Below are 19,029 nucleotides of genomic sequence, written 5' to 3'. Positions count from 1 at the left end.
TCGTCACGATGGCTCAAGATAATACTAAATTGTATGACTTTTCCAATACCAACAATAATGATTTTATTAGCACTCCGATTGTTCCTTTTACCGATGCTGAATCTTGTGAAATTAATGCTGCCTTACTGAATCTTGTCATGAAAGATCCATTTTTCGGCCTTCCTAGTGAAGAAGCCGCTACCCATCTAAACAATTTTGTTGATTTGTGTGATATGGAAAAGAAGAAAGATGTGGATAATGATATTGCTAAACTGAAGCTATTCTCGTTTTCCCTTAGAGATCATGCTAAAACTTGGTTTTCGTCTTTGCTTAAAAATAGTATCAATTCATGGAATAAGTGCAAAGATGCTTTTATCTCTAAGTATTTTCCTCCTTCTAAGATCATCACTCTTAGAAACGATATTATGAATTTTAAGCAACTTGATCATGAACATGTTGCACAAGCTTGGGAGAGGATGAAATTAACGATAAGCAATTGCCCTACACATGGTTTGAATCTTTGGATGATTATACAAAAAAATTATGCCGGATTGAACTTTGCTTCTAGAAATCTTTTAGATTCGGCCGCGGGAGGAACTTTTATGGCAATCACTTTAGGAGAAGCAAATAAACTTCTAGATGATATTATGGTCAATTATTCTCAATGGCATACTGAAAGATCTACTAATAAAAAGGTGCATGCTATAGAAGAAATCAATGTTTTAAGTGGAAAGATGGATGAACTTATGAAATTGTTTGCTAATAAGAGTGTTTCTTCCGGTCCTAATGATATGCCTTTTTATACTTTGATTGAGAATAATAATGAATCTATGGATGTGAATTTTGTTGGTAGGAACAATTTTGGTAATAACGCATATAGAGGTAATATTAATCCTAGGACGTTTCCTAGCAATCCCTCTAATAATTATGGTAATTCCTACAACAATTCCTATGGAAATTATAATAAGATTCCCTCTAATTTTGAATCTAATGTTAAAGAGTTTATTAGTTCGCAAAAGAGTTTGAATGCTTTGATTGAAGAAAAATTGTCTAAGATTGATGAGTTGGCTAGGAACGTGGATAGAATTTCTCTTGATGTTGATTCTTTGAAACTTAGACCTATTCCACCTAAGCATGATATCAATGAGTCTCTCAAAGCTATGAGAATTTCCATTGATGAGTGCAAAGAAAGAACTACTAGGATGCATGCTAAAAAAGATTGCTTTATGAAAGCGTGTTCTTCTAGTTTCCATGATAATAATGATGAAGATCTAAAAGTTACTGATGTGTCCCCTATTAAATATTTGTTTTGCAATATGAATCTTGATAATTATGGGACTGGAGATGAGTCAACTTTAGTTAGAAGGCGTCCCAATGATTTGGAGTTTTTAGATCTTGATGCAAAAATTGATAAAAGTGGGATGGAAGAGGTCAAAACTTTAAATAGCAATGAACCCACTATCTTGGATTTCAAGGAATTTAATTATGATAATTGTTCTTTAATATATTGTATTTCCTTGTTGCAATACGTGCTAAATTCTCCGCATGCGTATAGTGAAAATAAAGCTTTTACTAAACATAGCGTTGATGCTTTAATGCAATCTTATGAAGAAAAGCTTGAATTGGAAGTTTCTATCCCTAGAAAACTTCATGATGAGTGCGAACCTACTATTAAAATTAATATTAAAGATCATGAATGCTTTGCTTTATGTGATTTGGGTGCTAGTGTTTCCATGATTCCTAAAACTTTGTGTGATTTGCTAGGTTTCCGTGAATTTGATGATTGTTCTTTAAATTTGCATCTTGCGGATTCCACCATTAAGAAACCTATGGGAAGAATTAGTGATGTTCTTATTGTTGAAAATAGGAAATATGTACCCGTAGATTTCAATGTTCTTGATATAGATTGCAATCCTTCATGTCCTATTATTCTTGGTAGACCTTTCCTTAGAATGATTGGTGCAATTATTGATATGAAGGAAGGGAATATTAGATTCCAATTTCCGCTAAGGATGGGCATGGAACACTTTCCTAGAAAGAAAATTAAATTACCTTATGAATATATTATGAGAGCCACTTATGTATTGCATACTAAAGATGATAATACCTAGATCTATCCTTGCTTTTATGCCTAGCAAGGGGCGTTAAACGATAGCGCTTGTTGGGAGGCAACCCAATTTTATTTTTGTTTCTTGCTTTTTGATTATGTTTATTAATAAATAATTCATCTAGCCTCTGTTTAGATGTGGTTTTATGATTTTAATTAGTGTTTGTGCCAATTAGAACCTTTGGGAAGGTTTGGGGAAAGTCTTTGCGATCTTGCTATAAAAAACAGAAACTTTAGCACTCACGAGATTTGCTGCCATTTTTTACTGGAGAGTGCTATTTAGTTAATTCTTTTTGCATATGATTAATAGAAAAATTCCTCACGTCCAGCAAATTTATTTTAGAATTTTTGGGGTGCCAAAAGTATTCGAAACCTACAGATTAGTACAGACTGTTCTGTTTTTGACAGATTCTATTTTTTTGTGTTATTTGCTTATTTTGATGAATCTATGGCTAGTAATAGAGTTTATGAACCATAGAAAAGTTGGAATACAGTAGGTTTAACACCAATATAAATAAATAATGAGTTCATTACAGTACCTTGAAGTGGTGGTTTGTTTTCTTTTACTAACGGAGCTCACGAGATTTTCTTTTAAGTTTTGGGTTGTGAACTTTTCAAGTTTTGGATAAAGATTTTATGGATTATGGAACAAGGAGTGGCAAGAGACTAAGCCTGGGGATGCCAAAAGCACCCCAAGGTAAAATCCATGGACAACCAAAAGCCTAAGCTTGGGGATGCCCTGGAAGGCATCCCCTCTTTCGTCTTCGTCCATCGGTAACTTTACTTGAAGCTATATTTTTATTCACCACATGATATGTGTCTTGCTTGGAGCGTCTTGTATGATTTGAGTCTTTGCTTTTTAGTTCACCACAATCATCCTTGCTGTACACACCTTTTCGGAGAGACACACGTGAATTGGAATTTATTAGAATACTCTATGTGCTTCACTTATATCTTTTGAGTTGGATAATTTTTGCTCTAGTACTTCACTTATATCTTTTAGAGCACGGCGGTGGTTCTATTTTATAGAAATAATTGATCTCTCATGCTTCAATTATATCATTTTTAGAGTCCTTTAGAACAGCATGGTAATTCACTTTGGTTATAAATTTTAAATGCTAAGAGAAGTTGGATGCTTGATAGTTGTTTTGAGATATAAAGGTGGTAATATTAGAGGTGTGCTAGTTGATTAATTGTGAAATTGATGAATACTTTTGTTGAAGTTGGCAAGTCCCATAGCATGCACGTATGGTAAACATTGTGTGACAAATTTGAAGCATGGGGTGTTCTTTGATTGCTTACCTTATGAGTGGCGGTTGGGGACGAGCGATGGTATTTTCCTACCAATCTATCCCCCTAGGAGCATGCTCGTAGTGCTTGGTTTTGATGACTTGTAGATTTTTGCAATAAGTATGTGAGTTCTTTATGACTAATGTTGAGTCCATGGATTATACGCACTCTCACCCTTCCATCATTGCTAGCCTCTTCGGTACCGTGCATTACCCTTTCTCACCTCGAGAGTTTGTGCAAACTTCGCCGGTGCATCCAAACCCTATGATATGATATGCTCTATCACACATAAGCCTCCTTATATCTTCCTCAAAACAGCCACCATACCTACCTATTATGGCATTTCCATAGCCATTCCGAGATATATTCCCATGAAACTTTCCACCATTCCATTTATTATGGCACGCATCATCATTGTCATATTGCTTTGCATGATCATGTAGTTGACATCGTATTTGTGGCAAAGCCACCATGCTTAATTTTTCATACATGTCACTCTTGCTTCATCACAATCTCGGTACGCCTCCGGAGGCATTCACATAGGGTCATATTTTGTTCTAAATATCGAGTTGTAATTCTTGAGTTGTAAGTAAATACAAGTGTGATGATCATCATTAGAGCATTGTACCATGTGAGGACAGGATGGTGGAGACTATGATTCCCCCACAAGTCGAGATGAGACTCCGGATGAAAAAAAGAGGCCATAAAAAAAGAGAAGAAGGCCCAAACAAAGAAAAGAGAGAAAAAGAGAGAAGGGACAATGTTACTATCCTTTTTCCACAATTGTGCTTCAAAGCAGCACCATGATCTTCATGATAGAGAGTCTCTTATTTTTTCACCTTCATATACTAGTGGGATTTTTTCATTATAGAACTTGGCTTGTATATTCCAATGATGGGCTTCCTCAAATGCCCTAGGTCTTCGTGAGAAAGCAAGTTGGATGCACACCCACTTAGTTTCTTTGATGAGCTTTCATATATTTATAGCTCTAGTGCATCCGTTGCATGGCAATCCCTACTCCTTGCATTGACATCAATCGGTGGGTGTCGGTGTCAAAACCGATGGATCTCGGGTAGGGGGTCCCGAACTGTGCGTATAAGGTGGATGGTAATAGGAGGCAGGGGACACGATGTTTACCCAGGTTTGGGCCCTCTTGATGGAGGTAATACCCTACATCCTGCTTGATTGTTCTTGATAATATGAGTAGTACAAGAGTTGATCTACCACATGATCAGAGAGGCTAAACCCTAGAATCTAGCCTATGGTATGATTGTGTGTTGTATATATGATCTATCGACTAGCCTGGCCCTGGTTTATATAATGCACCAGAGGCCTAGGATAACAAGAGTCCTAGCCGAATACGCTGGTGGGGGAGGAGTCCTTGTCTTGATAACCAAGTCTTGCGGAATCTTCCTTGTATGCGGCAAGTGTCCGGACTGGCCCATGAGTGTGCGGCCATGGGGGTCCTCGGCCCAATCCAACTGATCGGGAGACGATGTGATGAGTACCCCCTAGTCCAGGACACCGTCAGTAGGCCCCTGAACCGGTCTTCAAGTTAGGGACGCTCCTCGATTCTTCCGAACTTCTCTTCATCTTCGGTTGTCGGTCTTGAAAATTGGTTGAACAAATCTTCTCATCTTCGATCTTGAGGATCGCCCAAGTGCATCCGATGAGTTTACACGTCGGGTATCCGAGGAGCCCCTTTAAGTTTCCGGCCTTTATCAATGCCTTGTTATTTTTATGCCACACCTCGGGTTCGAAGTTGTTCCCGGGAGGCAGTGTCCTCTTGCATCCGAGCTCTAACGCCGGACTGCATTCGAGGTATCTTTTGCAGCCGAGCACCAATGCCGGACTGCTTCCGAGCTCCAACGCTGAAATGTATCCGAGCTCCAATGTCGGGCTGTGTCCAAGCTCCAACGCCGGACTATATCCAAGAAGTCATAGATCACCTTGGTTCAAAGAAGTTGAAGGAGTTTAGCTGAGCTTAATGCCGGAAATGCCCTCTATGGAGCTAGCCGCTAGCGCCCGAGCTTTATGCCGGACTTCTTCCAAGGTGGTGCACCACCCTGACCGCGGGCTGATTTATTGTGAATATTTTTAACTGGTGCAGTATATTCTCTACCGATGTATATCAAGTAGCCCTCAAGGTGTGTATCAGTCTAAAACCCGAGATGCACCTGAAGGGAAGCATAAAACCGTTGTTCCTAGTAGCCCCTGAGACTCAGGTCGATGCGCCAAAAACGGCCTGAGGATTAACTCCTAGCTCGGCAGCATACATAGGAATAAAAACGCAGTGTAATATATTAGAGATAATAGTGATCGACGAATGGGCCCCTAAGAGAGGGTCGTGAGAAGTCGCGGTGATATATAGCTTGATGCCAGATAGGTCCAGATGGTACTTATTGCTGTCCGAAGACGCGCTTCCCATAGTTCGATCAAGCCGAACACTGAGCCCTTTGAATTTTCTGCATTGAATAGGCAATGCAGTAGCCCCCGAGACACTGGTCGGGTGACTACACCAGATCAGGGGATCGATGTGCCCCTTTAATATTTGTAAATAATGAGCGCAAATCCCAGTAGCCCCCGAGCCTTAATGTGGGCACAGGTGGCCGAATTAAGGATCGATATCCAGAGTAAAATCACAGATTATGTGTAATGATTCTATGTATCCAAGTACTTTACATCATTATTTTGACTCCATTGTGAACGTTTATCAGTTGAAAGTGGCCCATTGTCGGCTTCTACCCCTTGGTAGATACTACGTAGGGTGTTTCCGCAATAACAAAGCAACCCTTAGCCAACATCTCGGTGCCCGAAGGCGGTTGTGTTAGCGGAAACGAGGCAATCAGATATGCGGGCTTTAAAACTTTCGCTTAGTCATAGGAGCTTTAAACTGGGGAAGCTAGCTATGAGCCCCCGGTTACTGTTCGGCGACATCTGAGGTCAAGCCGTAAACACTTCGGCCAATGTTATGAGCGGCCCGTCATTTAACATAGTCATCGGATCACTGACCAGTTTACGCCTATTGTGATAGTCAGTTTTCGGCTTTCTCCACTGAGGTGCTTGACCCAGCGAGCTGGAAGCACAATCGCAGTGGTTCTCCCTTTGCACACCTAGCCGAACAAAGCGGAACGTAGGAGGCAAGCACAGGAGACCGGCAACCCAACTATTGACCGAAGACACAATTCGAAATCGATGCATATATAGCAATATTCGAGAATGTTTTTGCCGAATCCCTAAAGGTGTCCGGCGTTGCACTGCGAGACTAATGCTGGAAACGCACAAATAGTTTAAAAGTGCCATAGGCTCGAAAAGCCAAAAAACTTATTCAAAACTTTAATGTCCCAACTAGATCAAGTGTTCGGTGCCAATCCGAAAATTGGACTTGAAAAAAAAGTGCTTCTGCCGTGCTTTAACATGGCACATCTATACCTACTATTAAAGGGAATAGGTATTCTTGGTTTGGTTTAGTCCTTTTCATTTGGTTTAAACATGCTAAGCGATCTGGCCCAGGTACTTGTATGTTGATGGGCCTTTTATGGGCTTTCATAGAGACCGTGAAAAATAATTGGATCAAACTAAATCAAGATTGTTGGAACTAAACACAGGACCTCCTATGTAGCTATTCGATGTAACAACCAACGGCCTATGCGCCTTTCACACTTACTAATTCTAACTCGCTATAAATATACAAGTGGCAGTCATCATGTTTAGGGAGAGCTAATTAAGAAAATGAGCTAATAAAGGAGGATTGTGGGCTTAAATAGAATATTTAAATGGATGTGCCTAATTAAAGAAAGGATTATGGATAAACCGGTGGAATAACTAAAAGAAAGTTTGTCATTTTAATAAATTCTACATGAAGGATTTGAGGCAAAAAAGTAGGATAATTAAAATTTAAAATGAAGGATCTGTAGGCTTCAATCTGTTGGAGCCACTAAATTAGAAAAGTAAGGATTTGGTTTCCGACTAAAACGGGAAAGGACGTCATGGTAATTAAGGAAATAATTATACTTAAATACCATTAGAAAGGATTATACTTAGATGGAAACAGTGGTAGATTATGCCCAGCAAAGAAAATTTGAACACAGCTAAATTGCAACATATTTTTTATGTTCATTTTGTAGAAGGATGCTGCGTTGCAGCATGTTCTTCATAGTGAATCCGGTGCTGCGAGACATTATGCTTGCACAAAACATCAATTTTTCCCGTTGCAACGCACGGGCATATGTGCTAGTCCTATCTGAAGACTACAAGCGGGTCACCCTACGGCTTCAACATCCTATCCCGAAGGCGGAGTACTTCTCATTAGGCCAGTTTAGCAAACTAAACTCTAGCGGTTTCGAGAGAGAAATTAGGCTCCTCAGCTAGTGACCACATACTTGTGTCGAAAAAAGGAATGATAAATAATAACAATAATAAAAATAAAAACTTTGCAATGACTAAGAAGAAAAACACTTATTATAAAATGGCTCAAATAAACTTAAGAGCCCCCAAGTGACTTGGGTAAAAGAATGATTGCATGTACCGAAGTACTTATATCATATCTATGTTCACCCGAACTTTAAACGCGTCTTAACCGACCGTCGGCTTCTCCCTCTTCGGTCAAGGACCGAAAAGTGTAATGTACTCCACCTATCGAGAATATCGACGGTGTTTCCAATAACCAGGCAATCAGGCCATAAGGCTGTAACAGACAAAGCGCGCTTAGGGAACTTATGCTATATTACTGTGAAGTGTAAGAAGCATCTTCGAAGAAAATAGTACCCCCACCGATACCTTTCTTCAGTGCTCATTGTTACTATGAGACTTGTGCAATAGATTTTTTGTACTCATGAGTTCCGTTGTGTGCCAACCATCATTGAAAACTATAAGAGCGCTAGCTTTCGGCTTCACCCAGTCTGAGGTGTGGCTCGGATGACCCGATCGTGACAATCGCAGGGGTGCTCCCTTTACTCCCTAGCGAAACAATCGGGAACGTAGGGGTAAACACAGGAGCGAGGCAACCCAGCTTGAAAATCGCTTAAGTCAATATGGTGCATATTGTGGCGTAATACACGAACAAGGAACGAAGCCGTACAAGTATAATCATATGCAAGAGGAAAGGCTTCATGAAGGAAGCCCCCAAGTGAACTTGGTATTTGAATTTGTGCATCACAAACAAAGTTTGGACAAGGATATTTTTTACAAGCAACTTTTTTTTCCAAAAAGGTATAATGCTTGGTCGAACCGAACACAAGTTAAAAATTCAAAACTTGGAGCATGAAGGCAACTTAGCTGGTTAATGTGTTTGGTATTGATGACGCGGTCCGAGCTTGATGCGGGACAAGGTTATATCCCCCAAGCCGGTGCCGAGGTGGTGGAGCAAAGAGCTCGGCACTCCGAAGTGGTGACATAGCACGGTTAATGCAGGCTGGCAGAGTGATGCCAAAGTCCCCGACATGGGGTAATGAAGTGTTGACGAAGCCCCCTGTCCAGCCAAGGTGACGCCAAAGGATATAGTCCGACTGGATCATTTTCCTGTGCACAAAAAATAGTGCAAACCGGAGATAATAGTAATAATCATAAAAAAACCGTTGCATAATAAATAATTATGCAAAGTGAGTAATAAAAGAAATATGGCCTGGCGCCGAAGTCAATGTCGATGCAGGGCGTCAGCGTGATGCGGTAAGGGCGTGGCAAAGCCTGAATTCACAGGTCGGTCCGAGTTCCGGATGCGGCGTTCGCCGGACTATGTACGGAAACTGACCGAACCACCATGCGATCGTCGTTAATGCGGCCACCATTTGATAGACCTGCGTACATATGATGGACAAACCAGAGTAATAATTCCTTGGGAAAAATGAACCCAAACAAGCAAAAAATACTAGGATTAATAGCACCTGGTTTATTTGTTGTAGCAATCCGAAGAAAGGTGATTCCCAAAATTGGGACTCGATCCGCACACCCATTGCCTGATGGGCGATAAAGCGACGGCACGGCGATGCTGGCAAAGGTTGGCTCGCCAAGGCAAAGCCCTCAGTCCAGCTAACGTGACGGAGCTGGTCCGCTAGTGACGCCGAAGTCTCCGGAGTATAGGTTGATGAAGAGATGGCAAAGCCCCCGGTCCAGCCGAGATGTCAAAGCCTCGATGTCAGCCGATGAGTCGAAGTAGGTCGGCGTGATGGACACCGGCTTGAAGGAGCAACAGTGCGGCCCTGCCGATGCAGGTCGTGACGTGGTCAATGCCGGCTTGATGAAGTGACCGTGCGGCGATGCCGGTGTGCCCGCTCTGTGTAATCCATGGGGCGGCGATGTTGGTGATTATTTATCCTTTGCGACGCCGAACTCTTGTTCGGCTTGCCGAGATGATGAACCGAAGAAGTTGAGCTTGACTCAACAAAGTGACGACGTGTCTAGCGCAGGTCGGAAGCCGTGGAGCAATATTGCCGGACTGGTTTGACACCAACATGATGTTGAAGATCATTTTCAAAAGATTTTAAAGTTAGTGGGATTTGTTCGGGAACAAAACACAACACCCCATACAAAACTTCCTTCAAAAAGGATGTTCGAAATCCTGTTCATAAAAAAGATGAACTCGGGTCGGATTCGATTTCGCCCAGAAAACAGATCCGAAAAGTGATGCACTAATCGGAAGGTTCCCGGAGTTTCGATGATCGGATCGAGCTGAAATTTTGAGGGGTGGTAGATATAGGAATTCCGCAGCAGGTCAACGGTTGGATCTTCCAAAGGACGTCCTAGCTAGAACCTGGACACCATGCCCGAAACTCGTCCAGATTCTCGTCCAGATTTGACAGGGCTCCGGTATATCGTAGATTGTCAGAGATTCCTCCATCGGAACTCGACGAAATTTTCCAGGGTTGTTGTAGACTCAACTCTTCACACACCGAAGCAATCGGTAAAACGACACTTGAGGAGGCGGTGGTGGCCGACACAAGTTCGCTGTCTAGAAAAACAGCACGGCCGCCCGATGGCAATGTTGACGTTGAGCCCCCGGGCTCCTTGGATGATTCCTCCACGATCTTGATAGAGATCGGAGCTGATGTTGATGAAGGCCCTCATCCGAACATGATGATCGGAGGTAGGGCGCAGTCCTTGGTCGTACCAAGGTGACCTATTGAGCTGGTGACGAAGATGCCGAAGTCGCAGTTGATCTGCAGGGAGCCATCGTCCTTTTGCCGATCACACAACGGAACTCTCAATGAAAGCACCAATGTCGGTGTCAAAACCGGAGGATCTCGGGTAGGGGGTCCTGAACTGTGCGTCTAAGGCGGATGGTAACAGGAGGCAGGGGACACGATGTTTACCCAGGTTCGGGCCCTCTTGATGGAGGTAATACCCTACGTCCTGCTTGATTGTTCTTGATAATATGAGTAGTACAAGAGTTGATCTACCACGAGAACAGAGAGGCTAAACCCTAGAAGCTAGCCTATGGTATGATTGTGTGTTGTATATATGATTTATCGACTAGCCTGGCCCTAGTTTGTATAATACACCAGAGGCCTAGGATAACAAGAGTCCTAGCCAAATACGCTGGTGGGGGAGGAGTCCTTGTCTTGATCACCAAGTCTTGTGGAATCTTCCTTGTATGCGATAACTGTCTGGACTGGCGCATGAGTATACGGCCATGGGGGTCCTCGGCCCAATCCAACTGATCGGGAGACGACGTGATGAGTACCCCCTAGTCCAGGACACCGTCAGTGGGCATCTCCATAGCCCATTGATTAGCCACGTCAATGTGAGACTTTCTCCCTTTTTGTCTTCTCACACAACCTCAATCATCATATTCTATTCGACCCATAGTGCTATGTCCATGGCTCGCGCTCATATATTGCGTAAAAGTTGAAAGAGTGTGAAAAGGCTAAGTATGAAACAATTGCTTGACTTGTCATCGGGGTTGTGCATGATGGGAGCATTTTGTGTGACGAAAATGAAGCATGGCCAAACTATATGATTTTTTAGGGATAAGTTTTCTTTGGCTTTGTTATTCTGATAAGACATAATTGCTTGATTAGCATACTTGGAGTATTACTATATTTATGTCAACAATAAACTTTTATCTTGATTCTTTCAGATCTGAACATTCATACCACAATAGAGAAAAATACATTGAAGAATATGCTAGAAAGCATTCCACATAAAAAATTCTGTTTTTAACATTTACCTACTCGAGGACGAGCAGGAATTAAGCTTGGGGATGCTTGATACATCTCCAACGTATCTATAATTTTTGATTGTTCCAATGTATTATATTATCTGTTTTGGATGTTAATGGGCTTTCTTTCACACTTTTATATTATTTTTGGGACTAACCTATTAACCCAAGGCCCGGTGCAAATTGCTGTTTTTGCCTATTTTAGTGTTTCGCAGAAACGGAATATCAAACGGAGTCCAAACGGAATGAAACCTTCGGGAGCGTGATTTTTGGAACAAACGTGATCCAGAGGACTTGGAGTGGACGTCAAGAAACGAACGAGGTGTCCACAAGGCAAGGGCGCGCCTACCCCCTGGGCTCGCCCTCCCCCCTCGTGGGCCCCTCGTGGCTCAACCGACCTACTTCTTCCTCCTATATATGTTCACATACCCCGAAAACATCCAGGAGCACCACGAAACCCTATTTCCACTGCCGCAACCTTCTGTACCCAAGAGATCCCATCTTGGGGCCTTTTCCGGAGCTCCGTCGCAGGGGGCATCGATCACGGAGGGCCTCTACATCAACTCCATGGCCCCTTCAGTGATGTGTGAGTTGTTTACTTCCGACCTTCGGGTCCATAGTTATTAGCTAGATGGCTTCTTTTCTCTCTTTGAATCTCAATACAAAGTTCTCCTCGATATTCTTGGAGATCTATTCGATGTAACTCTTTTTGCGGTGTGTTTGTCGAGATCCATTGAATTGTGGGTTTATGATCAAGTCTATCTATGAACAATATTTGATTCTTCTCTGAAATCTTTTATGCATGATTGGTTATCTTTGCAAGTCTCTTTGAATTATCAGTTTGGTTTGGCCTACTAGATCGATCTGTCTTGCAACGGGAGAAGTGCTTAGCTTTGGGTTCAATCTTGCGGTGCTTGATCCCTGTGACAGAAAGGGAAACAACACGTAATGTATTGTTGCCATCGAGGATAAAAAGATGGGGTTTATATCATATTGCTTGAGTTTATCCCTCTACATCATGTCATCTTTCCTGAGGCGTTACTTTGTTCTTATGAACTTAATACTCTAGATGCATGCTGGACAGCGGTCGATGTGTGGAGTAATAGTAGTAGATGCAGGCAGGAGTCGGTCTACTTGTCACGGACGTGATGCCTATATACATGATCATGCCTAGATATTCTCATAATTATTCGCTTTTCTATCAATTGCTTGATAGTAATTCGTTCACCCATCGTAATACTTATGCTATCTTGAGAGAAGCCACTAGTGAAACCTATGGCCCCCGGGTCTATTCTCCATCATATAAGTTTCCAATCTATTTTATTTTGCAATCTTTACTTTCAATCTATATCATAAAAATACAAAAAATATTTATCTTACCATTATTATCTCTATCAGATCTCACTCTCGTAAGTGACCGTGATGGGATTGACAACCCCTTTATCGCGTTGGTTGCTAGGTTCTTATTTGTTTATGTAGGTACGAGGGACTTGCATGTGGCCTCCTACTGGATTCATACCTTGGTTCTCAAAAACTGAGGGAAATACTTACGCTACTTTGCTGCACCACCCTTTCCTCTTCAAGGGAAAACCAACGCAATGCTCAAGAGGTAGCACGGTTCGATGAGACTAACGGATCGCAAAGAGAGCACCTACCAAATGTGCTAGATGAAGCCTCACCAAGTGAATCTATCAAGCTTATGGGTACTGGAGAAATCATACCTTCAGAGGCTCAGGCTGAAGAAATCATCATTTTTGCACCTAATCAACCCGAAGACACTGCTCAGCCTGAAGGTAATGCTGAAGATGAAGACAATGATCAGCAAGAGTAAAATCTTCGTCCAGTTCATCCTCGTGTTACAAATGAAGTACAGATTGAGAAGATAATCGATAGCATCAATGCACCTGGTCCACTCAATCATTCAAGAGCAACACAGCTAGAAAATTTCTATGGACACTTTGCATTTGTCTCTATATCTGAACCCAAGAAAGTTGTTGAAGCCTTCATGGAACCTGAATGGATTCAAGCTATGCAAGAAGAGTTCAACATATCGAGCTGAACAATGTATGGGAACTAGTAAAGTCTCCTAATCCTCGCAAGCACAACATCATATGCACCAAATGGATCTATCGCAACAAACAAGATGAGCATGGCCAAGTCGTCAAAAACAAGGCTCATCTAGTTTCTCAAGGCTACACTCAAGTAGAAGGGATTGACTTTGATGAAACATTTGCTCCGGTGGCGAGGCTTGAAGCTATTCGCATCCTTCTAGCCTATGCCAACCATCACAACATCCTTCTGTATCAAATGGATGTAAAGAGTGGCTTTATCAACGGAAAAATTGAAGAAGAAGTGTATGTTGCACAACCACCTGGTTTCAAAGACTCAAAGCATCCTGACATGGTATACAAGCTCAACAAGGCACTGTATGGCCTCAAACAAGCCCCTCGCGCTTGGTATGACACACTCAAAGACTTCCTGAAGAGCAAAGGCTTCAAACCTGGTTCCCTGGATCCCACACTCTTCACGAAGACATATGATGGTGAACTGTTTGTGTGCCAAATCAATGTGGATGACATTATCTTCGGCTGCACTGACAAGAAATACAGTGATGAGTTTGCACATATGATGCAAGAGCAATATTAGATGTCCATGATGGGTGAGCTGAAATTCTTCCTCAGTCTTGAAATCCTCCAGCAGAGCAACGACATCTTCATATCACAAGAAAAATACCTCAAAGATTGCCTGAAGAAGTTTGGAATGCAAGATTGCAAAGGATACACGACGCCCATGCCAACCAAAAGTCATCTGGGCCCCGACGATAATGGTAAAGAGTTTGATCCAAAGGTATACCGCTCCATAATTGGTTCTTTACTCTATTTATGTGCATCTAGGACAGATATAATGCTTAGCGTTTGCATGTGTGCCCGGTTCCAAGCGGCACCAAAGGAATCGCGTCACTTATCTGTGAAGCAAATTCTCCGATATTTGGCTTACACCCCAACACTAGGATTATGGTATCCAAAGGGCTTAGAGTTTGATCTAGTTGGATTTTCAAATGTTGATTATGCTGGTGACAAGGTTGATCGAAAGTCCACATCAGGCACATGTCACTTTCTTGGATGATCTCTTGTTTTTTGGTCTTTAAAGAAGCAGAACTGTGTATCTCTCTCCACTACTGAATTTGAATACATCGCTGCTGGATCTTGCTGTGCTCAGCTTCTATGGATGAAGCAAACTCTCAAGGACTATGGCATCCACCTGAAGCAAGTGCCACTCTACTACGACAATGAAAGCGCCATCAAGATTTCCAACAACCCAGTTCAGCACTCGAAGACAAAGCACATTCAGATCCGTCATCACTTGCTCAGACGTCATCTCATGAAGGAGGATATTGATATCATTCACGTCAACACTAAAGAGCAATTGGGAGATATCTTCACAATCCTTGGATGAGAAAAGATTTTGCAAGTTCTGGTGTGAGCTAAATATCTTAGAATCCTCAAATGTCCTATAATTGGAGACACATCCTAACGCATATGCACGTTGATGACTTAGATGTGCAACACACAAAGTAACGTATATTTTCAATCAATGAAGACATACACTCTAAGTGTGAATACATTAACGCGGAATTTGACTTCGGAGCGCCACGGTAATTATGCGCCGTGTCTGGGTCTAATACTTCCTATACGGTGGGTAATGCCTCCACCAAAAGTCTTTTGGAAGTGTTTCATTTGGTGTCATAACTGCATAGTCTTCGCGTTTGGTTTGTATTCAACATTGATTTGACTTCTAGGTTTATCTTCGCAATGTTGAGTTGGTCTTATACTGATATATATATGGTGTTCTGTCCTCTACAACATTCACTTATCGGTGTGTCTTCACACTTGAATTTTTTACTGATCTAAGTGAATCTGATTGGATCCTATCCAAGTCATATGCGTTCTGTTGAAACCTGTCGAATGTCTTCACTGATTCCTTTTCAGCTGAAGACATAGAGACACACATTTAAAATATGTTTTAATACTATATCCCTTTTGCTGGAATACTAGAGAAGCCGGAACGACCACCCGACAATCCAAGCGTGCGTGGGAGCATGGAACAACTTCCAATAAGTTGCATTCAAGCCACGTGTCCTTCAGATGTAAACCGTCAGGGGCACCTATGTAATTACGCTGTGTTGCCCCTTTCCTTATAAATACACACCCCTCACGGTCATTATTTCTTCTCCCACCTCGCTCAAACCGTAGCGCCTCTGCTAACTCGCGTCGACGCCGGAGACGACGCGCTTAGCTGCCGTGACTTCTTCGACACCATCCTCACGCCGGCCGCGGACCTCGTCCTCTCCGCCGCAGCCGTAGCTGTCTACTGCCGCCAAGTTAGGGCATGGGAGATTGAACTACTCGGCTTCAAAACTCTACCTCGCCTAGCAGTTCGTCAGCGGTAAATAAACCTCTATTTTTACTGTCTTTTGATCCGTCAAATCCATCCACTTCGACCAAAAGTGGTTTCTACACTTCCAAATCTGGATCTGTCTTTACTTGCATCTCATATTATGCTAAGGGTATTCACTTATGCTTCATAACTAGTTAGATTCCTCACTTGTACTTATTCATGGATTCGTACAGATCTGGAACCAACTCTCTCCAAATAATTGAATATCTTCGCTCTATGAGGTCAATGTATTCAAACCGATTTATCTTCAAAATCTTCTGAGATTGTATATGACCTCTTCCCCTTCCCTCGCACCTTTAATGCTATCACAGGTACATGTCCGTGGGAGAATCCCTTGGTTCTCATAGTCTGCATTTATTTGCAGAGTTCTTACAGCATCATATTCACTCCCCTAAAGCCAGTTCTTGTCTAACCAGTAGACAAACGCCTTTCAGTATTTTGAAGCCAATCAGTCTGAATATAATGGCAATAGAGAAATCAGCAAGGAAAGGTTGCAGGCAGCGCAGAGGCAACACAGCTCTAGATCTGCCTCCGGATCTGTATGAATTGTACAAGTCAGATCCCGAGGAAAGTAACGGCCAACGCAAGACCCGAATCCAATGGATTCGAAGATATTGGGCTGAATAGTGGTTCAAGTATAACTTTGTAACCCCTGAATATGCAGAGAAGAATGCAATCAAGCGCCCATGGGGAGATATTCTGTATAGGATTCTACAGCCTAAGTCGAAGCCTGAAGCAATTGCTCAAGGCTTCTACCCATGCATGGTCCATGGACCAAAGCCTGAGAATGCCGACCCATCATCATTATTATGGTGTCGTGAAGACAATCTCTTCAAGCGCAACTATCAGTTTGCCAAAAAGTCAGCTACAAAGAACAAGAAGGAACTAGGACTCAACTTCAACCCCGGTCCATCTGCACCTAGGCAAGATGGCACTCGCGATGCCAATCCCAATGTCATCGGCCCCTTCAACAGCTTCGATGGGCTACTCTCTCACATTGCTGCTCAGAGGGCCACTGTGGAGCAATCAGCTGATGATGCAGACTCCGAAGATGCGCATGCTCCTCCGAAGCAAAAGAAAAAGAAGTCAAAAGCTTCAAAGCCCTCTGCCACACCAAAAGCTTCGACTGTGAAGCCGTTGACCATTGCACCTCCTGAAACCAGTGTGCAGTTTGAAGATTTGTCTTGTGTCTCCAAGAAGGCCGAGAAGTCCAAGAAAACCATGAAGCCTAAGAAGAGTTCTGGGCATGAACTGACGCCTGCTGCCATTCTATGCAACGGGGAAGACACCATTGATCTATCCCGTGATGAAGATCTTGGTGATGACACATTAGAGCAGCTGATCAAGAGAAAGCAAGAGGCGGAGATCTTCAACGATCTGCCCCTCTTTGATTTTGACATTCTGAACAACTTCATCGATGAGTGGTTCAATGACTAAAGCATCAATATTGATGATCTTTAGCTGCATGTGGACATAAGCGTCACGTTTCGCGGAGCCATTTCTAATGAGTTGGCCTTGGCTCAGAAAATTGTTGAACTCAGGAACACGATTGATTATGAGAAGGCTCATTTCAAGAAGAATATGGCCAAGCTAAGTGTGGCTGATGTGCAGATCTTCAAGAAGATGTTGCATGACCTCAAGGCCGAGTTTCACAAGAAGAGGTAAGAAGCGAAAGGCTCTCATGAGCGCATGAAATACTACGCGCAGAAGTGTGTTCAAGCACACAATGAAGCTGAAAAGCGCAAAGCTCTTGGGCTCCCTGGCATCGACCCCAGAATGGCTGCTAAGAAGAAGCCTGTTGCGGCCCAAACTGAAGCACCAAGGCAGGAAGAACCTCGCATTGTCTTCCATGCCAGTATGACAGGCTCGAAGCCTAAGGCCACCTCAGCCGCTTCAGATATGAAGAAAACAAGGGTAGCCGAAGCTGATGCCAGGAAATGCAAGCACAAGAACACTTCTGATGAAGCTCCATCTAAGAATAAATTGAAGACGAAGTCTTCAAAGAAAGAGCATGTTGCGGTCACTGAGCCCCTTAATGTTGAACCCATTTCTGTTGCTCCTCCTGCCTCAATTAATCAAGAGCGTCGTCTTGTGATCCATGAGCCTGCTTCCATAGAGGCTCATGCAAGTGAAGAAGTACCAAATGTTGACCCCAACGCAGATGAAGACATTGGTCGTGAAGATAATGATGATGATGATGTAGTCCTTCATTAGCCCCAGACAGTATCATTGCCCGTTCTTACGAATAGTGAACTTATCAGCATTAGTCGTCCTTTGACACCAATTGCTTAGGATGACTCATGGGCCGAGCGCCCTCAGCAAGACACCCCCGTCCATGATCAGACACCCAGAACTGCACCACCTTAAGTCACCACTCCGGTGCTTGATGACGACAACTACATGGTGCAGACCACTCCCTCACCAAAGGCATCGCCCGCATTTCGCAGGCTTCGCAAAGGCCCTAGGCCATAGGTAACCATGTCGAGTATTCTAGAAGGGGAAGTGCACCAAAGCTCAGTTGCACATCAAGTGTTCCCTGAAGCCACCCTTCTGCAAATGTCTCTGAGTCTGAAGCTAATGTCACTGAAGACATTCCGGCTGCATCAGCCGATGAAGATAATGAAGAAGCAAGAGAAGAAGAAAGACTTGCCACACCCCCTACTACTGATCAAGCCATTCTCGAGGAGAATGTGATTGTGCCCGACCCTCCTATTATTGCACAAACGGAGGTTGAAAACACTGAGGCCGCCACAACCAATGCCACTAAAGCCAATGACTCAGTCATGGCTGAAGACAATGTGGAGCCTGGAGCCAATGAGGATGCTGAAGCCACTGTTCCATCTCCATGGCCTCACACCATTGAATAGACCTTTGATCATGGACAACTGTTCACTGTAAAATGGCCTATTATGGTTCCTCCCACTGCTCCAGGCCCACAGTATGACTATTATGTGGAGCAGAGGCCTCAAGTTCAGAAGCCCAAGCCACGGCTGCCAAGGCTTCCAGGTGCTACAACTACAACGGGTTCTTTCAACGTGCA

Source organism: Triticum urartu, chromosome 5, assembly GCF_003073215.2.
Source record: "Triticum urartu cultivar G1812 chromosome 5, Tu2.1, whole genome shotgun sequence".
Lineage (NCBI taxonomy): Eukaryota > Viridiplantae > Streptophyta > Magnoliopsida > Poales > Poaceae > Triticum > Triticum urartu.
The sequence above is the reverse complement of the archived record's forward strand: the minus strand, read 5'-3'. Positions refer to the sequence as shown.